The following is a 19526-nucleotide window of genomic DNA, read 5'->3' as shown; positions in this document are numbered from 1 at the left end:
GTTTAGGGTTAGGGTTAGGGAACGGCAAGGTTTAGGGCACAGGTGAGTGTACGGAAACATGTTAGGGTCAGGGTGCGTGCTGACGCACGCGTCAGTGTCAGCGTCTGGATTAGGATTAGGGTACGGCGTAGGGTAAGGTGTAGGGTTGGTGGTAGGTTTCCATTCCGGGCTAGGGTTAGGGTTAGGGAACTGCAAGGTTTAGGGCACAGGTGAGGGTACGGAAACGTGTTAGGGTCAGGGTACATGCTGACGCACGGGTTAGGATTAGGGTACGGCGTAGGGTAACGTGTAGGGTTGGTGGTAGAATTCCGTGCCGGCCTAGGGTTAGGCTTAGGGAACGGCAAGGTTTAGGGCACAGGTGAGGGTACGGAAACGTGTTAGGGTCAGGGTATGTGCTGACGCACGGGTCATGGTTTGCATACATATTATGATTAGGGTACGGCGTAGGGTAAGGTGTAGGGATTTCCGTTCCGGGCTAGGGTTAGGGTTAGGGAACGGCAAGGTTTTGGGCACCGGTGAGTGTACGGAAACATGTTAGGGTCAGGGTATGTGTTGACGAACGGGTCAGTGTCAGCGTACGGATTAGGATTAGGGTACGGCGTAGGGTAAGGTGTAGGGTTGGTGGTAGGTTTCCATTCCGGGCTAGGGTTAGGGTTAGGGAACTGCAAGGTTTAGGGCACAGGTGAGGGTACGGAAACGTGTTAGGGTCAGGGTACATGCTGACGCACGGGTTTGGATTAGGGTACGGTGTAGGGTAACGTGTAGGTTTGGTGGTAGGATTCCGTGCCAGCCTAGGGTTAGGCTTAGGGAACGGCAAGGTTTAGGGCACAGGTGAGGGTACGGAAACGTGTTAGGGTCAGGGTATGTGCTGACGCACGGGTTAGGATTAGGGTACGGAGTAGGGTAACGTGTAGGTTTGGTGGTAGAATTCCGTGCCGGCCTAGGGTTAGGCTTAGGGAACGGCAAGGTTTAGGGCACAGGTGAGGGTACGGAAACGTGTTAGGGTCAGGGTATGTGCTGACACATGGGTCATTGTCAGCGTACAGATTAGGATTAGGGTACGGTGTAGGGTAAGGTATAGGGATGGTGGTAGGTTTCCGTTTCGGGCTAGGGTTAGGGTTAGGGAATGGCAAGGTTTAGGGCACAGGTGAGGGTATGGAAACGTGTTAGGGTCAGGGTACATGCTGACGCACGGGTCAGGATTAGGGTACGGCGTAGGGTAACGTGTAGGCTTGGTGGTATAATTCCGTGCCGGCCTAGGGTTAGGCTTAGGGAACGGCAAGGTTTAGGGCACAGGTGAGGGTACGGAAACGTGTTAGGTTCAGGGTATGTGCTGACACGTGTCATTGTCAGCGTACTGTTTAGGATTAGGGTACGGTGTAGGGTAAGGTGTAGGGATGGTGGTAGGTTCCCATTCCGGGCTAGGGTTAGGGTTAGGGAACGGCAAGGTTTAGGGCACAGGTGAGTGTACGGAAACATGTTAGGGTCAGGGTACGTGCTGACGCACGGGTCAGTGTCAGCGTACGGATTAGGATTAGGGTATGGCGTAGGGTAAGGTGTAGGTTTTGTGGTAGGTTTCCATTCAACGCTAGGGTTAGGGTTAGGGAACGGCAAGGTTTAGGACACAGGTGAGGATACGGAAACGTGTTAGGGTCAGGGTACTTGCTGACGCACGGGTCAGTGTCAGCGAACGGATTAGGATTAGGGTACGGTGTAGGGTAAGGTGTAGGGTTGGTGGTAGGTTTCCGTTCCGGGCTAGCGTTAGGGTTAGGGAACGGCAAGGTTTAGGGCACCGGTGAGGGTACAGAAACGTGTTAGTGTCAGGGTACATGCTGACGCACGGGTTAGGATTAGGGTACGGCGTATGGTAATGTGTAGGGTTGGTGGTAGGTTTCCGTTCCGGGCTAGCGTTAGGGTTAGGGAACGGCAAGGCTTAGGGCACAGGTGAGGGTATGGAAACGTGTTAGGGTCAGGGTACATGCTGACGCACGGGTTAGGATTAGGGTACGGCGTAGGGTAACGTGTAGGGTTGGTGGTAGGATTCCGTGCCGGCCTAGGGTTAGGCTTAGGGAACGGCAAGGTTTAGGGCACAGGTGAGGGTACAGAAACGTGTTAGGGTCAGGGTATGTGCTGACGCACGGGTCATTGTCTGCGTACATATTATGATTAGGGTACGGCGTAGGGTAAGTTGTAGGGATTTCCGTTCCGGGCTAGGGTTAGGGTTAGGGAACGGCAAGGTTTTGGGCACCGGTGAGTGTACGGAAACATGTTAGGGTCAGGGTACGTGCTAACGCACGGGTCAGTGTCAGCGTACGGATTAGGATTAGGGTACGGTGTAGGGTAAGGTGTAGGGATGGTGGTAGGTTTCCGTTCCGGGCTAGGGTTAGGGTTAGGGAATGGCAAGGTTTAGGGCACAGGTGAGTGTACGGAAACATGTTAGGGTCAGGGTACGTGCTGAGGCACGGGTCAGTGTCAGCGTACGGATTAGGATTAGGGTATGGCGTAGGGTAAGGTGTAGGTTTTGTGGTAGGTTTCCATTCAACTCTAGGGTTAGGGTTAGGGAACTGCAAGGTTTAGGGCACAGGTGAGGGTACGGAAACGTGTTAGGGTCAGGGTACATGCTGACGCACGGGTTTGGATTAGGGTACAGTGTAGGGTAACGTGTAGGTTTGGTGGTAGGATTCCGTGCCAGCCTAGGGTTAGGCTTAGGGAACGGCAAGGTTTAGGGCACAGGTGAGGGTACGGAAACGTGTTAGGGTCAGGGTATGTGCTGACGCACGGGTTAGGATTAGGGTACGGAGTAGGGTAACGTGTAGGTTTGGTGGTAGAATTCCGTGCCGGCCTAGGGTTAGGCTTAGGGAACGGCAAAGTTTAGGGCACATGTGAGGGTACGGAAACGTGTTAGGGTCAGGGTATGTGCTGACACATGGGTCATTGTCAGCGTACAGATTAGGATTAGGGTACGGTGTATGGTACGGTGTAGGGTAAGGTGTAGGGATGGTGGTAGGTTTCCGTTCCGGGCTAGGGTTAGGGTTAGGGAATGGCAAGGTTTAGGGCACAGGTGAGGGTATGGAAACGTGTTAGGGTCAGGGTACATGCTGACGCACGGGTTAGGATTAGGGTACGGCGTAGGGTAACGGGTAGGCTTGGTGGTAGAATTCCGTGCCGGCCTAGGGTTAGGCTTAGGGAACGGCAAGGTTTAGGGCACAGGTGAGGGTACGGAAACGTGTTAGGTTCAGGGTACGTGCTGACGCACGGGTCAGTGTCAGCGTACGGATTAGGATTAGGGTATGGCGTAGGGTAAGGTGTAGGTTTTGTGGTAGGTTTCCATTCAACGCTAGGGTTAGGGTTAGGGAATGGCAAGGTTTAGGACACAGGTGAGGATACGGAAACGTGTTAGGGTCAGGGTACTTGCTGACGCAAGGGTCAGTGTCAGCGTACGGATTAGGATTAGGGTACGGCATAGAGTAAGGTGTAGGGTTGGTGGTAGGTTTCCATTCAGGGCTAGGGTTAGGGTTAGGGAATGGCAAGGTTTAGGGCACAGGTGAGGGTACGGAAACGTGTTAGGGTCAAGGTACATGCTGATGCACGGGTTAGGATTAGGGTACGGCGTAGGGTAACGTGTAGGGTTGGTGGTAGGATTCCGTGCAGGCCTAGGTTTAGGCTTAGGGAACGGCAAGGTTTAGGGCACAGGTGAGGGTACAGAAACGTGTTAGGGTCAGGGTATGTGCTGACGCACGGGTCATTGTCTGCGTACAGATTAGGATTAGGGTACGGCGTAGGGTAAGGTGTAGGGATGGTGGTAGGTTTCCGTTCAGGTTTAGGGTTAGGGTTAGGGAACGGCAAGGTTTAGGGCACAGGTGAGTGTACGGAAACATGTTAGGGTCAGGGTGCGTGCTGACGCACGCGTCAGTGTCAGTGTCTGGATTAGGATTAGGGTACGGCGTAGGGTAAGGTGTAGGGTTGGTGGTAGGTTTCCATTCCGGGCTAGGGTTAGGGTTAGGGAACTGCAAGGTTTAGGGCACAGGTGAGGGTACGGAAACGTGTTAGGGTCAGGGTACATGCTGACGCACGGGTTAGGATTAGGGTACGGCGTAGGGTAACGTGTAGGGTTGGTGGTAGAATTCCGTGCCGGCCTAGGGTTAGGCTTATGGAACGGCAAGGTTTAGGGCACAGGTGAGGGTACGGAAACGTGTTAGGGTCAGGGTATGTGCTGACGCACGGGTCATTGTCAGCGTACAGATTAGGATTAGGGTACGGCGTAGGGTAAGGTGTAGGGATGGTGGTAGGTTTCCGTTTGGCCTAGGGTTAGGGTTAGGGAACGGCAAGGTTTAGGACACAGGTGTGGGTACAGAAACTTGTTAGGGTCAGGGTACTTGCTGACGCACTAGTCAGTGTCAGCGTACAGATTAGGATTAGGGTATGGCGTAGGGTAAGGTGTAGGTTTTGTGGTAGGTTTCCATTCCACGCTAGGGTGAGGTTTAGGGAACGGCAAGGTTTAGGACACAGGTGAGGGTACGGAAACGTGTTCGGGTCAGGGTGCGTGCTGACGCACGCGTCAGTGTCAGCGTCTGGATTAGGATTGGGGTACGGCGTAGGGTAAGGTGTAGGGTTGGTGGTAGGTTTCCATTCCGGGCTAGGGTTAGGGTTAGGGAACTGCAAGGTTTAGGGCACAGGTGAGGGTACGGAAACGTGTTAGGCTCAGGGTACATGCTGACGCACGGGTTAGGATTAGGGTACGGCGTAGGGTAACGTGTAGGGTTGGTGGTAGGATTCCGTGCCGGCCAAGGGTTAGGCTTAGGGAACGGCAAGGTTTAGGGCACAGGTGAGGGTACGGAAACGTGTTAGGGTTAGGGTACATGCTGACGCACGGGTTAGGATTAGGGTACAGTGTAGGGTAACGTGTAGGGTTGGTGGTAGGATTCCGTGCCAGCCTAGGGTTAGGCCTAGGGAATGGCAAGGTTTAGGGCACAGGTGAGGGTATGGAAACGTGTTAGGTTCAGGGTATGTGCTGACGCATTGGTCATTGTCAGCGTACAGATTAGGATTAGGGTACGGCGTAGGGTAAGGTGTAGGGATGGTGGTAGTTTTCCGTTCCTGGCTAGGGTTAGGGTTAGGGAACGGCAAGGTTTAGGGCACAGGTGAGTGTACGGAAACGTGTTAGGGTCAGCGTACGTGCTGACGCACGTCTCCGTGTAAGCGTACGGATTAGGATTTGGGTACGGCGTAGGGTAAGGTGTAGGTTTTGTTGTAGGTTTCCATTCCGCGCTAGGGTTAGGGTTAGGGAACGGCAAGGTTTAGGACAGAGGTGAGGGTACGGAAACGTGTTAGGGTCAGGGAACTTGCTGACGCATGGGTCAGTGTCAGGAAACGGATTAGGATTAGGTTACGGTGTAGGGTAAGGTGCAGGGTTGGTGGTACGTTTCTGTTCCGGGCTAGGGTTAGGGTTAGGGAACGGTAAGGTTTAGGGCACCGGTGAGGGTACAGAAACGTGTTAGTGTCAGGGTACATGCTGACGCACGGGTTAGGATTAGGGTACGGCGTATGGTAATGTGTAGGGTTGGTGGTAGGTTTCCATTCCGGGCTAGCGTTAGGGTTAGGGAACGGCAAGGCTTAGGGCACAGGTGAGGGTACGGAAACGTGTTAGGGTCAGGGTACATGCTGACGCACGGGTTAGGATTAGGGTACGGCGTAGGGTAACGTGTAGGGTTGGTGGTAGGATTCCGTGCCGGCCTAGGGTTAGGCTTAGGGAACGGCAAGGTTTAGGGCACAGGTGAGGGTACAGAAACGTGTTAGGGTCAGGGTATGTGCTGACGCACGGGTCATTGTCTGCGTACATATTATGATTAGGGTACGGCGTAGGGTAAGTTGTAGGGATTTCCGTTCCAGGCTAGGGTTAGGGTTAGGGAACGGCAAGGTTTTGGGCACCGGTGAGTGTACGGAAACATGTTAGGGTCAGGGTACGTGCTAACGCACGGGTCAGTGTCAGCGTACGGATTAGGATTAGGGTACGGTGTAGGGTAAGGTGTAGGGATGGTGGTAGGTTTCCGTTCCGGGCTAGGGTTAGGGTTAGGGAATGGCAAGGTTTAGGGCACAGGTGAGTGTACGGAAACATGTTAGGGTCAGGGTACGTGCTGAGGCACGGGTCAGTGTCAGCGTACGGATTAGGATTAGGGTATGGCGTAGGGTAAGGTGTAGGTTTTGTGGTAGGTTTCCATTCAACTCTAGGGTTAGGGTTAGGGAACTGCAAGGTTTAGGGCACAGGTGAGGGTACGGAAACGTGTTAGGGTCAGGGTACATGCTGACGCACGGGTTTGGATTAGGGTACGGTGTAGGGTAACGTGTAGGTTTGGTGGTAGGATTCCGTGCCAGCCTAGGGTTAGGCTTAGGGAACGGCAAGGTTTAGGGCACAGGTGAGGGTACGGAAACGTGTTAGGGTCAGGGTATGTGCTGACGCACGGGTTAGGATTAGGGTACGGAGTAGGGTAACGTGTAGGTTTGGTGGTAGAATTCCGTGCCGGCCTAGGGTTAGGCTTAGGGAACGGCAAAGTTTAGGGCACATGTGAGGGTACGGAAACGTGTTAGGGTCAGGGTATGTGCTGACACATGGGTCATTGTCAGCGTACAGATTAGGATTAGGGTACGGTGTATGGTACGGTGTAGGGTAAGGTGTAGGGATGGTGGTAGGTTTCCATTCAACGCTAGGGTTAGGGTTAGGTAATGGCAAGGTTTAGGACACAGGTGAGGGTACGGAAACGTGTTAGGGTCAGGGTACTTGCTGACGCAAGGGTCAGTGTCAGCGTACGGATTAGGATTAGGGTACGGCATAGAGTAAGGTGTAGGGTTGGTGGTAGGTTTCCATTCAGGGCTAGGGTTAGGGTTAGGGAATGGCAAGGTTTAGGGCACAGGTGAGGGTACGGAAACGTGTTAGGGTCAAGGTACATGCTGATGCACGGGTTAGGATTAGGGTACGGCGTAGGGTAATGTGTAGGGTTGGTGGTAGGATTCCGTGCAGGCCTAGGTTTAGGCTTAGGGAACGGCAAGGTTTAGGGCACAGGTGAGGGTACAGAAACGTGTTAGGGTCAGGGTATGTGCTGACGCACGGGTTAGGATTAGGGTACGGCGTAGGGTAACGGGTAGGCTTGGTGGTAGAATTCCATGCCGGCCTAGGGTTAGGCTTAGGGAACGGCAAGGTTTAGGGCACAGGTGAGGGTACGGAAACGTGTTAGGTTCAGGGTACGTGCTGACGCACGGGTCAGTGTCAGCGTACGGATTAGGATTAGGGTATGGCGTAGGGTAAGGTGTAGGTTTTGTGGTAGGTTTCCATTCAACGCTAGGGTTAGGGTTAGGGAATGGCAAGGTTTAGGACACAGGTGAGGATACGGAAACGTGTTAGGGTCAGGGTACTTGCTGACGCAAGGGTCAGTGTCAGCGTACGGATTAGGATTAGGGTACGGCATAGAGTAAGGTGTAGGGTTGGTGGTAGGTTTCCATTCAGGGCTAGGGTTAGGGTTAGGGAATGGCAAGGTTTAGGGCACAGGTGAGGGTACGGAAACGTGTTAGGGTCAAGGTACATGCTGATGCACGGGTTAGGATTAGGGTACGGCGTAGGGTAACGTGTAGGGTTGGTGGTAGGATTCCGTGCAGGCCTAGGTTTAGGCTTAGGGAACGGCAAGGTTTAGGGCACAGGTGAGGGTACAGAAACGTGTTAGGGTCAGGGTATGTGCTGACGCACGGGTCATTGTCTGCGTACAGATTAGGATTAGGGTACGGCGTAGGGTAAGGTGTAGGGATGGTGGTAGGTTTCCGTTCAGGTTTAGGGTTAGGGTTAGGGAACGGCAAGGTTTAGGGCACAGGTGAGTGTACGGAAACATGTTAGGGTCAGGGTGCGTGCTGACGCACGCGTCAGTGTCAGTGTCTGGATTAGGATTAGGGTACGGCGTAGGGTAAGGTGTAGGGTTGGTGGTAGGTTTCCATTCCGGGCTAGGGTTAGGGTTAGGGAACTGCAAGGTTTAGGGCACAGGTGAGGGTACGGAAACGTGTTAGGGTCAGGGTACATGCTGACGCACGGGTTAGGATTAGGGTACGGCGTAGGGTAACGTGTAGGGTTGGTGGTAGAATTCCGTGCCGGCCTAGGGTTAGGCTTATGGAACGGCAAGGTTTAGGGCACAGGTGAGGGTACGGAAACGTGTTAGGGTCAGGGTATGTGCTGACGCACGGGTCATTGTCAGCGTACAGATTAGGATTAGGGTACGGCGTAGGGTAAGGTGTAGGGATGGTGGTAGGTTTCCGTTTGGCCTAGGGTTAGGGTTAGGGAACGGCAAGGTTTAGGACACAGGTGTGGGTACAGAAACTTGTTAGGGTCAGGGTACTTGCTGACGCACTAGTCAGTGTCAGCATACGGATTAGGATTAGGGTATGGCGTAGGGTAAGGTGTAGGTTTTGTGGTAGGTTTCCATTCCACGCTAGGGTGAGGTTTAGGGAACGGCAAGGTTTAGGACACAGGTGAGGGTACGGAAACGTGTTCGGGTCAGGGTGCGTGCTGACGCACGCGTCAGTGTCAGCGTCTGGATTAGGATTGGGGTACGGCGTAGGGTAAGGTGTAGGGTTGGTGGTAGGTTTCCATTCCGGGCTAGGGTTAGGGTTAGGGAACTGCAAGGTTTAGGGCACAGGTGAGGGTACGGAAACGTGTTAGGCTCAGGGTACATGCTGACGCACGGGTTAGGATTAGGGTACGGCGTAGGGTAACGTGTAGGGTTGGTGGTAGGATTCCGTGCCGGCCAAGGGTTAGGCTTAGGGAACGGCAAGGTTTAGGGCACAGGTGAGGGTACGGAAACGTGTTAGGGTTAGGGTACATGCTGACGCACGGGTTAGGATTAGGGTACAGTGTAGGGTAACGTGTAGGGTTGGTGGTAGGATTCCGTGCCAGCCTAGGGTTAGGCCTAGGGAATGGCAAGGTTTAGGGCACAGGTGAGGGTACGGAAACGTGTTAGGTTCAGGGTATGTGCTGACGCATTGGTCATTGTCAGCGTACAGATTAGGATTAGGGTACGGCGTAGGGTAAGGTGTAGGGATGGTGGTAGTTTTCCGTTCCTGGCTAGGGTTAGGGTTAGGGAACGGCAAGGTTTAGGGCACAGGTGAGTGTACGGAAACGTGTTAGGGTCAGCGTACGTGCTGACGCACGTCTCCGTGTAAGCGTACGGATTAGGATTTGGGTACGGCGTAGGGTAAGGTGTAGGTTTTGTTGTAGGTTTCCATTCCGCGCTAGGGTTAGGGTTAGGGAACGGCAAGGTTTAGGACAGAGGTGAGGGTACGGAAACGTGTTAGGGTCAGGGAACTTGCTGACGCATGGGTCAGTGTCAGGAAACGGATTAGGATTAGGTTACGGTGTAGGGTAAGGTGCAGGGTTGGTGGTACGTTTCTGTTCCGGGCTAGGGTTAGGGTTAGGGAACGGTAAGGTTTAGGGCACCGGTGAGGGTACAGAAACGTGTTAGTGTCAGGGTACATGCTGACGCACGGGTTAGGATTAGGGTACGGCGTATGGTAATGTGTAGGGTTGGTGGTAGGTTTCCATTCCGGGCTAGCGTTAGGGTTAGGGAACGGCAAGGCTTAGGGCACAGGTGAGGGTACGGAAACGTGTTAGGGTCAGGGTACATGCTGACGCACGGGTTAGGATTAGGGTACGGCGTAGGGTAACGTGTAGGGTTGGTGGTAGGATTCCGTGCCGGCCTAGGGTTAGGCTTAGGGAACGGCAAGGTTTAGGGCACAGGTGAGGGTACAGAAACGTGTTAGGGTCAGGGTATGTGCTGACGCACGGGTCATTGTCTGCGTACATATTATGATTAGGGTACGGCGTAGGGTAAGTTGTAGGGATTTCCGTTCCGGGCTAGGGTTAGGGTTAGGGAACGGCAAGGTTTTGGGCACCGGTGAGTGTACGGAAACATGTTAGGGTCAGGGTACGTGCTAACGCACGGGTCAGTGTCAGCGTACGGATTAGGATTAGGGTACGGTGTAGGGTAAGGTGTAGGGATGGTGGTAGGTTTCCGTTCCGGGCTAGGGTTAGGGTTAGGGAATGGCAAGGTTTAGGGCACAGGTGAGTGTACGGAAACATGTTAGGGTCAGGGTACGTGCTGAGGCACGGGTCAGTGTCAGCGTACGGATTAGGATTAGGGTATGGCGTAGGGTAAGGTGTAGGTTTTGTGGTAGGTTTCCATTCAACTCTAGGGTTAGGGTTAGGGAACTGCAAGGTTTAGGGCACAGGTGAGGGTACGGAAACGTGTTAGGGTCAGGGTACATGCTGACGCACGGGTTTGGATTAGGGTACGGTGTAGGGTAACGTGTAGGTTTGGTGGTAGGATTCCGTGCCAGCCTAGGGTTAGGCTTAGGGAACGGCAAGGTTTAGGGCACAGGTGAGGGTACGGAAACGTGTTAGGGTCAGGGTATGTGCTGACGCACGGGTTAGGATTAGGGTACGGAGTAGGGTAACGTGTAGGTTTGGTGGTAGAATTCCGTGCCGGCCTAGGGTTAGGCTTAGGGAACGGCAAAGTTTAGGGCACATGTGAGGGTACGGAAACGTGTTAGGGTCAGGGTATGTGCTGACACATGGGTCATTGTCAGCGTACAGATTAGGATTAGGGTACGGTGTATGGTACGGTGTAGGGTAAGGTGTAGGGATGGTGGTAGGTTTCCGTTCCGGGCTAGGGTTAGGGTTAGGGAATGGCAAGGTTTAGGGCACAGGTGAGGGTATGGAAACGTGTTAGGGTCAGGGTACATGCTGACGCACGGGTTAGGATTAGGGTACGGCGTAGGGTAACGTGTAGGCTTGGTGGTAGAATTCCGTGCCGGCCTAGGGTTAGGCTTAGGGAACGGCAAGGTTTAGGGCACAGGTGAGGGTACGGAAACGTGTTAGGTTCAGGGTACGTGCTGACGCACGGGTCAGTGTCAGCGTACGGATTAGGATTAGGGTATGGCGTAGGGTAAGGTGTAGGTTTTGTGGTAGGTTTCCATTCAACGCTAGGGTTAGGGTTAGGTAATGGCAAGGTTTAGGACACAGGTGAGGATACGGAAACGTGTTAGGGTCAGGGTACTTGCTGACGCAAGGGTCAGTGTCAGCGTACGGATTAGGATTAGGGTACGGCATAGAGTAAGGTGTAGGGTGGGTGGTAGGTTTCCATTCAGGGCTAGGGTTAGGGTTAGGGAATGGCAAGGTTGAGGGCACAGGTGAGGGTACGGAAACGTGTTAGGGTCAAGGTACATGCTGATGCACGGGTTAGGATTAGGGTACGGCGTAGGGTAACGTGTAGGGTTGGTGGTAGGATTCCGTGCAGGCCTAGGTTTAGGCTTAGGGAACGGCAAGGTTTAAGGCACAGGTGAGGGTACAGAAACGTGTTAGGGTCAGGGTATGTGCTGACGCACGGGTCATTGTCTGCGTACAGATTAGGATTAGGGTACGGCGTAGGGTAAGGTGTAGGGATGGTGGTAGGTTTCCGTTCAGGTTTAGGGTTAGGGTTAGGGAACGGCAAGGTTTAGGGCACAGGTGAGTGTACGGAAACATGTTAGGGTCAGGGTGCGTGCTGACGCACGCGTCAGTGTCAGCGTCTGGATTAGGATTAGGGTACGGCGTAGGGTAAGGTGTAGGGTTGGTGGTAGGTTTCCATTCCGGGCTAGGGTTAGGGTTAGGGAACTGCAAGGTTTAGGGCACAGGTGAGGGTACGGAAACGTGTTAGGGTCAGGGTACATGCTGACGCACGGGTTAGGATTAGGGTACGGCGTAGGGTAACGTGTAGGGTTGGTGGTAGAATTCCGTGCCGGCCTAGGGTTAGGCTTAGGGAACGGCAAGGTTTAGGGCACAGGTGAGGGTACGGAAACGTGTTAGGGTCAGGGTATGTGCTGACGCACGGGTCATGGTTTGCATACATATTATGATTAGGGTACGGCGTAGGGTAAGGTGTAGGGATTTCCGTTCCGGGCTAGGGTTAGGGTTAGGGAACGGCAAGGTTTTGGGCACCGGTGAGTGTACGGAAACATGTTAGGGTCAGGGTATGTGTTGACGAACGGGTCAGTGTCAGCGTACGGATTAGGATTAGGGTACGGCGTAGGGTAAGGTGTAGGGTTGGTGGTAGGTTTCCATTCCGGGCTAGGGTTAGGGTTAGGGAACTGCAAGGTTTAGGGCACAGGTGAGGGTACGGAAACGTGTTAGGGTCAGGGTACATGCTGACGCACGGGTTTGGATTAGGGTACGGTGTAGGGTAACGTGTAGGTTTGGTGGTAGGATTCCGTGCCAGCCTAGGGTTAGGCTTAGGGAACGGCAAGGTTTAGGGCACAGGTGAGGGTACGGAAACGTGTTAGGGTCAGGGTATGTGCTGACGCACGGGTTAGGATTAGGGTACGGAGTAGGGTAACGTGTAGGTTTGGTGGTAGAATTCCGTGCCGGCCTAGGGTTAGGCTTAGGGAACGGCAAGGTTTAGGGCACAGGTGAGGGTACGGAAACGTGTTAGGGTCAGGGTATGTGCTGACACATGGGTCATTGTCAGCGTACAGATTAGGATTAGGGTACGGTGTAGGGTAAGGTATAGGGATGGTGGTAGGTTTCCGTTTCGGGCTAGGGTTAGGGTTAGGGAATGGCAAGGTTTAGGGCACAGGTGAGGGTATGGAAACGTGTTAGGGTCAGGGTACATGCTGACGCACGGGTCAGGATTAGGGTACGGCGTAGGGTAACGTGTAGGCTTGGTGGTATAATTCCGTGCCGGCCTAGGGTTAGGCTTAGGGAACGGCAAGGTTTAGGGCACAGGTGAGGGTACGGAAACGTGTTAGGTTCAGGGTATGTGCTGACACGTGTCATTGTCAGCGTACTGTTTAGGATTAGGGTACGGTGTAGGGTAAGGTGTAGGGATGGTGGTAGGTTCCCATTCCGGGCTAGGGTTAGGGTTAGGGAACGGCAAAGTTTAGGGCACAGGTGAGTGTACGGAAACATGTTAGGGTCAGGGTACGTGCTGACGCACGGGTCAGTGTCAGCGTACGGATTAGGATTAGGGTATGGCGTAGGGTAAGGTGTAGGTTTTGTGGTAGGTTTCCATTCAACGCTAGGGTTAGGGTTAGGGAACGGCAAGGTTTAGGACACAGGTGAGGATACGGAAACGTGTTAGGGTCAGGGTACTTGCTGACGCACGGGTCAGTGTCAGCGAACGGATTAGGATTAGGGTACGGTGTAGGGTAAGGTGTAGGGTTGGTGGTAGGTTTCCGTTCCGGGCTAGCGTTAGGGTTAGGGAACGGCAAGGTTTAGGGCACCGGTGAGGGTACAGAAACGTGTTAGTGTCAGGGTACATGCTGACGCACGGGTTAGGATTAGGGTACGGCGTATGGTAATGTGTAGGGTTGGTGGTAGGTTTCCGTTCCAGGCTAGCGTTAGGGTTAGGGAACGGCAAGGCTTAGGGCACAGGTGAGGGTACGGAAACGTGTTAGGGTCAGGGTACATGCTGACGCACGGGTTAGGATTAGGGTACGGCGTAGGGTAACGTGTAGGGTTGGTGGTAGGATTCCGTGCCGGCCTAGGGTTAGGCTTAGGGAACGGCAAGGTTTAGGGCACAGGTGAGGGTACAGAAACGTGTTAGGGTCAGGGTATGTGCTGACGCACGGGTCATTGTCTGCGTACATATTATGATTAGGGTACGGCGTAGGGTAAGTTGTAGGGATTTCCGTTCCGGGCTAGGGTTAGGGTTAGGGAACGGCAAGGTTTTGGGCACCGGTGAGTGTACGGAAACATGTTAGGGTCAGGGTACGTGCTAACGCACGGGTCAGTGTCAGCGTACGGATTAGGATTAGGGTACGGTGTAGGGTAAGGTGTAGGGATGGTGGTAGGTTTCCGTTCCGGGCTAGGGTTAGGGTTAGGGAATGGCAAGGTTTAGGGCACAGGTGAGTGTACGGAAACATGTTAGGGTCAGGGTACGTGCTGAGGCACGGGTCAGTGTCAGCGTACGGATTAGGATTAGGGTATGGCGTAGGGTAAGGTGTAGGTTTTGTGGTAGGTTTCCATTCAACTCTAGGGTTAGGTTTAGGGAACTGCAAGGTTTAGGGCACAGGTGAGGGTACGGAAACGTGTTAGGGTCAGGGTACATGCTGACGCACGGGTTTGGATTAGGGTACAGTGTAGGGTAACGTGTAGGTTTGGTGGTAGGATTCCGTGCCAGCCTAGGGTTAGGCTTAGGGAACGGCAAGGTTTAGGGCACAGGTGAGGGTACGGAAACGTGTTAGGCTCAGGGTACATGCTGACGCACGGGTTAGGATTAGGGTACGGCGTAGGGTAACGTGTAGGGTTGGTGGTAGGATTCCGTGCCGGCCAAGGGTTAGGCTTAGGGAACGGCAAGGTTTAGGGCACAGGTGAGGGTACGGAAACGTGTTAGGGTTAGGGTACATGCTGACGCACGGGTTAGGATTAGGGTACAGTGTAGGGTAACGTGTAGGGTTGGTGGTAGGATTCCGTGCCAGCCTAGGGTTAGGCCTAGGGAATGGCAAGGTTTAGGGCACAGGTGAGGGTACGGAAACGTGTTAGGTTCAGGGTATGTGCTGACGCATTGGTCATTGTCAGCGTACAGATTAGGATTAGGGTACGGCGTAGGGTAAGGTGTAGGGATGGTGGTAGTTTTCCGTTCCTGGCTAGGGTTAGGGTTAGGGAACGGCAAGGTTTAGGGCACAGGTGAGTGTACGGAAACGTGTTAGGGTCAGCGTACGTGCTGACGCACGTCTCCGTGTAAGCGTACGGATTAGGATTTGGGTACGGCGTAGGGTAAGGTGTAGGTTTTGTTGTAGGTTTCCATTCCGCGCTAGGGTTAGGGTTAGGGAACGGCAAGGTTTAGGACAGAGGTGAGGGTACGGAAACGTGTTAGGGTCAGGGAACTTGCTGACGCATGGGTCAGTGTCAGGAAACGGATTAGGATTAGGTTACGGTGTAGGGTAAGGTGCAGGGTTGGTGGTACGTTTCTGTTCCGGGCTAGGGTTAGGGTTAGGGAACGGTAAGGTTTAGGGCACCGGTGAGGGTACAGAAACGTGTTAGTGTCAGGGTACATGCTGACGCACGGGTTAGGATTAGGGTACGGCGTATGGTAATGTGTAGGGTTGGTGGTAGGTTTCCATTCCGGGCTAGCGTTAGGGTTAGGGAACGGCAAGGCTTAGGGCACAGGTGAGGGTACGGAAACGTGTTAGGGTCAGGGTACATGCTGACGCACGGGTTAGGATTAGGGTACGGCGTAGGGTAACGTGTAGGGTTGGTGGTAGGATTCCGTGCCGGCCTAGGGTTAGGCTTAGGGAACGGCAAGGTTTAGGGCACAGGTGAGGGTACAGAAACGTGTTAGGGTCAGGGTATGTGCTGACGCACGGGTCATTGTCTGCGTACATATTATGATTAGGGTACGGCGTAGGGTAAGTTGTAGGGATTTCCGTTCCGGGCTAGGGTTAGGGTTAGGGAACGGCAAGGTTTTGGGCACCGGTGAGTGTACGGAAACATGTTAGGGTCAGGGTACGTGCTAACGCACGGGTCAGTGTCAGCGTACGGATTAGGATTAGGGTACGGTGTAGGGTAAGGTGTAGGGATGGTGGTAGGTTTCCGTTCCGGGCTAGGGTTAGGGTTAGGGAATGGCAAGGTTTAGGGCACAGGTGAGTGTACGGAAACATGTTAGGGTCAGGGTACGTGCTGAGGCACGGGTCAGTGTCAGCGTACGGATTAGGATTAGGGTATGGCGTAGGGTAAGGTGTAGGTTTTGTGGTAGGTTTCCATTCAACTCTAGGGTTAGGGTTAGGGAACTGCAAGGTTTAGGGCACAGGTGAGGGTACGGAAACGTGTTAGGGTCAGGGTACATGCTGACGCACGGGTTTGGATAAGGGTACGGTGTAGGGTAACGTGTAGGTTTGGTGGTAGGATTCCGTGCCAGCCTAGGGTTAGGCTTAGGGAACGGCAAGGTTTAGGGCACAGGTGAGGGTACGGAAACGTGTTAGGGTCAGGGTATGTGCTGACGCACGGGTTAGGATTAGGGTACGGAGTAGGGTAACGTGTAGGTTTGGTGGTAGAATTCCGTGCCGGCCTAGGGTTAGGCTTAGGGAACGGCAAAGTTTAGGGCACATGTGAGGGTACGGAAACGTGTTAGGGTCAGGGTATGTGCTGACACATGGGTCATTGTCAGCGTACAGATTAGGATTAGGGTACGGTGTATGGTACGGTGTAGGGTAAGGTGTAGGGATGGTGGTAGGTTTCCGTTCCGGGCTAGGGTTAGGGTTAGGGAATGGCAAGGTTTAGGGCACAGGTGAGGGTATGGAAACGTGTTAGGGTCAGGGTACATGCTGACGCACGGGTTAGGATTAGGGTACGGCGTAGGGTAACGTGTAGGCTTGGTGGTAGAATTCCGTGCCGGCCTAGGGTTAGGCTTAGGGAACGGCAAGGTTTAGGGCACAGGTGAGGGTACGGAAACGTGTTAGGTTCAGGGTACGTGCTGACGCACGGGTCAGTGTCAGCGTACGGATTAGGATTAGGGTATGGCGTAGGGTAAGGTGTAGGTTTTGTGGTAGGTTTCCATTCAACGCTAGGGTTAGGGTTAGGTAATGGCAAGGTTTAGGACACAGGTGAGGATACGGAAACGTGTTAGGGTCAGGGTACTTGCTGACGCAAGGGTCAGTGTCAGCGTACGGATTAGGATTAGGGTACGGCATAGAGTAAGGTGTAGGGTGGGTGGTAGGTTTCCATTCAGGGCTAGGGTTAGGGTTAGGGAATGGCAAGGTTTAGGGCACAGGTGAGGGTACGGAAACGTGTTAGGGTCAAGGTACATGCTGATGCACGGGTTAGGATTAGGGTACGGCGTAGGGTAACGTGTAGGGTTGGTGGTAGGATTCCGTGCAGGCCTAGGTTTAGGCTTAGGGAACGGCAAGGTTTAAGGCACAGGTGAGGGTACAGAAACGTGTTAGGGTCAGGGTATGTGCTGACGCACGGGTCATTGTCTGCGTACAGATTAGGATTAGGGTACGGCGTAGGGTAAGGTGTAGGGATGGTGGTAGGTTTCCGTTCAGGTTTAGGGTTAGGGTTAGGGAACGGCAAGGTTTAGGGCACAGGTGAGTGTACGGAAACATGTTAGGGTCAGGGTGCGTGCTGACGCACGCGTCAGTGTCAGCGTCTGGATTAGGATTAGGGTACGGCGTAGGGTAAGGTGTAGGGTTGGTGGTAGGTTTCCATTCCGGGCTAGGGTTAGGGTTAGGGAACTGCAAGGTTTAGGGCACAGGTGAGGGTACGGAAACGTGTTAGGGTCAGGGTACATGCTGACGCACGGGTTAGGATTAGGGTACGGCGTAGGGTAACGTGTAGGGTTGGTGGTAGAATTCCGTGCCGGCCTAGGGTTAGGCTTAGGGAACGGCAAGGTTTAGGGCACAGGTGAGGGTACGGAAACGTGTTAGGGTCAGGGTATGTGCTGACGCACGGGTCATGGTTTGCATACATATTATGATTAGGGTACGGCGTAGGGTAAGGTGTAGGGATTTCCGTTCCGGGCTAGGGTTAGGGTTAGGGAACGGCAAGGTTTTGGGCACCCGTGAGTGTACGGAAACATGTTAGGGTCAGGGTATGTGTTGACGAACGGGTCAGTGTCAGCGTACGGATTAGGATTAGGGTACGGCGTAGGGTAAGGTGTAGGGTTGGTGGTAGGTTTCCATTCCGGGCTAGGGTTAGGGTTAGGGAACTGCAAGGTTTAGGGCACAGGTGAGGGTACGGAAACGTGTTAGGGTCAGGGTACATGCTGACGCACGGGTTTGGATTAGGGTACGGTGTAGGGTAACGTGTAGGTTTGGTGGTAGGATTCCGTGCCAGCCTAGGGTTAGGCTTAGGGAACGGCAAGGTTTAGGGCACAGGTGAGGGTACGGAAACGTGTTAGGGTCAGGGTATGTGCTGACGCACGGGTTAGGATTAGGGTACGGAGTAGGGTAACGTGTAGGTTTGGTGGTAGAATTCCGTGCCGGCCTAGGGTTAGGCTTAGGGAACGGCAAGGTTTAGGGCACAGGTGAGGGTACGGAAACGTGTTAGGGTCAGGGTATGTGCTGACACATGGGTCATTGTCAGCGTACAGATTAGGATTAGGGTACGGTGTAGGGTAAGGTATAGGGATGGTGGTAGGTTTCCGTTTCGGGCTAGGGTTAGGGTTAGGAAATGGCAAGGTTTAGGGCACAGGTGAGGGTATGGAAACGTGTTAGGGTCAGGGTACATGCTGACGCACGGGTCAGGATTAGGGTACGGCGTAGGGTAACGTGTAGGCTTGGTGGTATAATTCCGTGCCGGCCTAGGGTTAGGCTTAGGGAACGGCAAGGTTTAGGGCACAGGTGAGGGTACGGAAACGTGTTAGGTTCAGGGTATGTGCTGACACGTGTCATTGTCAGCGTACTGTTTAGGATTAGGGTACGGTGTAGGGTAAGGTGTAGGGATGGTGGTAGGTTCCCATTCCGGGCTAGGGTTAGGGTTAGGGAACGGCAAAGTTTAGGGCACAGGTGAGTGTACGGAAACATGTTAGGGTCAGGGTACGTGCTGACGCACGGGTCAGTGTCAGCGTACGGATTAGGATTAGGGTATGGCGTAGGGTAAGGTGTAGGTTTTGTGGTAGGTTTCCATTCAACGCTAGGGTTAGGGTTAGGGAACGGCAAGGTTTAGGACACAGGTGAGGATACGGAAACGTGTTAGGGTCAGGGTACTTGCTGACGCACGGGTCAGTGTCAGCGAACGGATTAGGATTAGGGTACGGTGTAGGGTAAGGTGTAGGGTTGGTGGTAGGTTTCCGTTCCGGGCTAGCGTTAGGGTTAGGGAACGGCAAGGTTTAGGGCACCGGTGAGGGTACAGAAACGTGTTAGTGTCAGGGTACATGCTGACGCACGGGTTAGGATTAGGGTACGGCGTATGGTAATGTGTAGGGTTGGTGGTAGGTTTCCGTTCCGGGCTAGCGTTAGGGTTAGGGAACGGCAAGGCTTAGGGCACAGGTGAGGGTACGGAAACGTGTTAGGGTCAGGGTACATGCTGACGCACGGGTTAGGATTAGGGTACGGCGTAGGGTAACGTGTAGGGTTGGTGGTAGGATTCCGTGCCGGCCTAGGGTTAGGCTTAGGGAACGGCAAGGTTTAGGGCACAGGTGAGGGTACAGAAACGTGTTAGGGTCAGGGTATGTGCTGACGCACGGGTCATTGTCTGCGTACATATTATGATTAGGGTACGGCGTAGGGTAAGTTGTAGGGATTTCCGTTCCGGGCTAGGGTTAGGGTTAGGGAACGGCAAGGTTTTGGGCACCGGTGAGTGTACGGAAACATGTTAGGGTCAGGGTACGTGCTAACGCACGGGTCAGTGTCAGCGTACGGATTAGGATTAGGGTACGGTGTAGGGTAAGGTGTAGGGATGGTGGTAGGTTTCCGTTCCGGGCTAGGGTTAGGGTTAGGGAATGGCAAGGTTTAGGGCACAGGTGAGTGTACGGAAACATGTTAGGGTCAGGGTACGTGCTGAGGCACGGGTCAGTGTCAGC

Source organism: Mesoplodon densirostris, chromosome 14 (assembly GCF_025265405.1).
Source record: "Mesoplodon densirostris isolate mMesDen1 chromosome 14, mMesDen1 primary haplotype, whole genome shotgun sequence".
Taxonomy (NCBI): Eukaryota; Metazoa; Chordata; class Mammalia; order Artiodactyla; family Ziphiidae; genus Mesoplodon; species Mesoplodon densirostris.
This window is presented reverse-complemented; position numbering follows the sequence as displayed.